General features: G+C 42.6%; 1 pseudogene; it reads left to right on the top strand.

Moving 5' to 3' along the window:
* Window positions 1-487: 487 nt before the first annotated feature.
* Window positions 488-4,477, top strand: LOC126956054 (endogenous retrovirus group K member 8 Gag polyprotein-like; annotated as a pseudogene).
* Window positions 4,478-4,772: the final 295 nt, after the last annotated feature.

Here is a 4,772-nt window from a genome sequence, read left to right as displayed (position 1 = left end):
TCCTACCTCACCCTCCGAAGTAGCTGGGACTACAGGCATAGGCCATCACCCTGTGGGGAAAAGAAAGAGATCAGCCTGTTACTGTGTCTATATAGAAAGAAGTAGACATAAGAGACTCCATTTTGTTCTGTATTTGAGATGCTGTTAATCTGTGACCCTACCCCTAACCTTGTCCTTGCAAGAGACATGTGCTGTGGTTTAATGGATTTTGGGCGTGCAGGGTGTGACTTTGTTCCTAGAAAAGCTAGGTATTGTCCAAGGTTTATCCCCATGTGATAGGATGAAACAACGTTGCTAAAAGGTTTATCTCAAGGCACGGGATTTTCCTTTAAACTTATTCATGTCACAGAGATCCTTGTTCTTATGTCTTACTGCTAATTTCCTCCCTAAAAATGATCCTATTGTCCTGCCACTCCCTTATCTTTAAGATGGTAAAGATCATTATCTATAAATACTAAGGGAACTCAGAGGCCGGTGCCGGCGGCGTGGGTCCTCTGTAAGCTGAGCGCCGGTCCCCTGGGCCCCCGCTTTTCTTTCTCTATACTTTGTCTCTGTGTCTTATTTCTTTTCTCAAGTCTCTCGTTCCACCTAACGAGAAACACCCACAGGTGTGGAGGGGCAGGCCACCCCTTCATCTGGTGCCCAACGTGGAAGCTTTTCTCTAAGGTGAAGGTACGCTGGAGCGTGGTCATTGAGGACAAGTCGACGAGAGACTCCCGAGTACGTCTACAGTTAGCCTTGCGGTAAGCTTGTGCGCTCGGAAGAACCTAGGGTAACAATGGGGCAAACTAAGAGTAAATATGCCTCTTATCGCAGCTTTATTAAAATTCTCTTAAAAAGAGGGGGAGTTAAAGTCTCTACCAAAAATCTAATTACGCTATTTCAAACAATAGAGCAGTTTTGTCCATGGTTTCCAGAACAGGGAACTTTAGATCTAAAAGATTGGGAAAAAATTGGCAAAGAATTAAAACAAGCAAGCAGGGAAGGCAAAATCATTCCGCTCACAGTATGGAATGATTGGGTCATTATTAAAGTAGCTTTAGAACCATTTCAAACAGAAGAAGATAGCGTTCCAATTTCTGATGTCCCTAAAAGCTGTGCAGTAGATTGTGAAAAAGAGGCAGGGATAGAATCCCGGAAAGGAAAGGAAAGTTCACACTGTGAATGTGTATCAGAGCCGGCTATGGCTCGGTCAACGCAAAATGTTGACAATAATCAATTACAGGAGGTAGTATATCCTGAAACGTTAAAATTAGAAGAAAAAAATCCAGAATTAGCAGAGCCATCAGAGTCTAAACCACGATGGCCAACTCCTCTTCCAGCAGCTCAAATGCCTGTAACTTTACAACCTCAAATGCAGGTTAAACAAGTACAAACTCCAAAAGAAGATCAAATAGAAAAAGATAGAGTTTCTGTCATGGCAATGCCATTCCAAATGCAGTGTCCACAATATCAGCCGGTAGAAGATAAGACCCAGCCGCCAGTAGCCTATCAATACTGGCTGCCAGCCGAACTGCAGTATCGGTTGCCCCCAGAAAATCTGTGTGGACAGCCAGGAACATTTCCAGCGCCACAGGGCAGGGTGCCATATCCTCAACCGCCCACCATGAGACTTAATCCTACAGCACCGCCTAGTACACAGGGTAGTGCGTTACATAAAATTATTGATGAGGCAAGAAAACAAGGAGATATTGAGGCGTGGCAATTCCCAGTAATATTAGAAGCAAGACCACCTGGAGAAGGGGCCCAAGAGGGAGAGCTTCCCGTAGCTGAAGCCAGATATAAGTCTTTTTCTATAAAAATGCTAAAAGAAATGAAAGAGGGAGTAAAACAGTATGGACCCAACTCTCCTTACATGAGAACATTATTAGATTCCATTGCTCATGGACATAGACTCATTCCTTATGATTGGGAGATTCTGGCAAAATCCTCACTCTCACCCTCTCAGTTTTTACAATTTAAGACTTGGTGGATTGATGGGGCACAAGTACAGGTCCGAAAAAATAGGACTGCCAATCCTCCAATTGACATAGATGCAGATCAACTATTAGGAATAGGTCAAAATTGGAGCACTGTTGACCAACAAGTAATAATGCCAAATGAGGCCATTGAGCAAATCAGGGCTATCTGCCTTAGGGCCTGGGAGAAAATCCAAGACCCAGGAACCGCCTGCCCCTCCTTTAATACAATAAGACAAGGCTCTAAAGAGCCCTACCCTGATTTTGTAGCAAGACTTCAAGATGCTGCTCAAAAGTCAATTACCGATGAGAATGCCCGTAAGGTCATAGTGGAGTTGATGGCATATGAAAACGCCAATCCTGATTGTCAATCAGCCATTAAACCATTAAAAGGAAGGGTTCCCGCAGGATCAGATGTAATCTCAGAGTACGTTAAGGCCTGCGATGGAATTGGAGGAGCTATGCATAAAGCTATGCTTATGGCTCAAGCAATCACAGGAGTTGCTTTAGGAGGACAGGTTAGAACATTTGGGGGAAGATGTTATAATTGTGGTCAAATTGATCATCTAAAAAAGAATTGCCTAGTCTCAAATAAACAAAATGTAACTACTCAAACTACTACAAGAACAGATAAAGAGCCACCTGGCCTATGTCCAAGATGTAAAAAGGGAAAACATTGGGGTAATCAATGTCGTTCTAAATTTGATAAAAATGGGCAACCACTGTCGGGAAACGAGAGGAGGGGCCAGCCTCAGGCCCCGCAACAAACTGGGGCATTCCAAATTCAGCCCTTTGTTCCTCAGGGTTTTCAGGAACAACAACCCCCACTGCCACAAGTGTCTCAGGGAATAAGCCAGTTATCACAATACAGCAATTATCCCCCACCACAAACGGCAGTGCAGCAGTAGATTTATGCGCCATACAAGCAGTCTCTCTGCTTCCAGGGGAGCCTCCTCGAAAAATCCCCACAGGGGTATATGGCCCATTGCCTGAGGGGACTGTAGGACTAATCTTAGGAAGATCAAGTTTAAATCTAAAAGGAGTTCAAATTCATACTGGTGTGGTTGATTCAGACTTTAAAGGCGAAATTCAATTGGTTATTAGTTCCTCAGTTCCTTGGAGTGCCAGTCCAGGAGACAGGATTGCTCAATTATTACTCCTACCTTATATTAAAGTTGGAAACAGTGAGATAAAAAGAACAGGAGGGTTCGGAAGCACTGATCAGACAGGAAAGGCTGCATATTGGGCAAGTCAGGTCTCTAAGAGCAGACCTGTGTGTAAGGCCATTATTCAAGGAAAATTATCATATGTTCATGTAACAGTTGATACTTACTCACATTTCATATGGGCAACATGCCAGACAGGAGAAAGTACTTCCCATGTTAAAAAACATTTATTATCTTGTTTTGCTGTAATGGGAGTTCCAGAAAAAATTAAAACTGACAATGGACCAGGTTATTGTAGTAAAGCTTTCCAAAAATTCTTAAATCAGTGGAATATTACACATACAACAGGAATTCCTTATAATTCCCAAGGACAGGCCATAGTTGAAAGAACTAATAGAACACTCAAAACTCAGTTAGTTAAACAAAAAAAAGGGGGAGACAGTAAGGAGTATACCACTCCTCAGATGCAGCTTAATCTAGCACTCTATACTTTAAATTTTTTAAACATTTATAGAAATCAGACTACTACTTCTGCAGAACAACATCTTACTGGTAAAAAGAACAGTCCACATGAAGGAAAACTGATTTGGTGGAAAGACAACAAAAATAAGACATGGGAAATAGGGAAGGTGATAACCTGGGGAAGAGGTTTTGCTTGTGTTTCACCAGGAGCAAATCAGCTTCCTGTTTGGATACCCACTAAACATTTGAAGTTCTACAATGAACCCATTGGAGATGCAAAGAAAAGCGCCTCCACGGAGACGGAAACACCGCAATCGAGCACCATTGACTGACGAACAAGCCTTCATCACCATGGCACATTTATATAGAGGAAAAGGGAGGGAGAACGTTGCGGGAAGTCAGGGACCTTGAACGCAGGGACTGGCTGAAGCCACGGCAGAAAAACATAAAATGTGAAGATTTCATGGACATTTATTAGTTCTCCAAAATTAATACTTTTGTAATTTCTTATGTCTTTACTTTAATCTTTTAATTCTATCATCTTCTTTGTAAACTGAGGAGGATATATGTCACCTCAGGACCCTGTGATGATTGCCTTAACTGCACAAATTGTTTGTGGAGCATATGTGTTTGAACAATATGAAATCTGGGCATCTTGGAAAAAGAATAAGATAACAGCAATGTTCAGGGAACAAGGGAGGCAACCTTGAACTGGCCGCCGGTGAGCCGGACGGAACAGAGCCATATTTCTTCTCTTTTCATTATGCAAATAGGAGAAATATCGCTGAATTCTTTTTCTCAGCAAGGAACATCCCTGAGAAAGAGAATGCGCTCTGAGGGTAGGCCTATAAACGACCCCCTTGGAGGCGTGCCGCCTTTTACGGTTGAAGCCGAAGGATGAAATAAGCCCCGGCCTCCTGTAGCGCTCCCAGGCTTATTAGGACGAGGAAATTCCCACCTAATAAATTTTGGTCAGACAGGTTGTCTGCTCTCAAACCCTGTTTTCTGATAAAATGTTATCCATGGCTATGCATGCCCAAAAATTTTAATTTTAACACCATCCTGCGATCTCATCCTGCCTCCACTTGCTTTGTGATATTCTGTTACTTTGTGAAGTATGTAATCTCGGTGTCATGATGACAATGGTGGTTTTGTTGAAAAGAAAAGGGGGAAATGTGGGGAAAAG

This window comes from Macaca thibetana, chromosome 6 (genome assembly GCF_024542745.1).
Source record: "Macaca thibetana thibetana isolate TM-01 chromosome 6, ASM2454274v1, whole genome shotgun sequence".
NCBI classification, from domain to species: Eukaryota; Metazoa; Chordata; class Mammalia; order Primates; family Cercopithecidae; genus Macaca; species Macaca thibetana.
The sequence above is the reverse complement of the archived record's forward strand: the minus strand, read 5'-3'. Positions and strand labels throughout refer to the sequence as shown.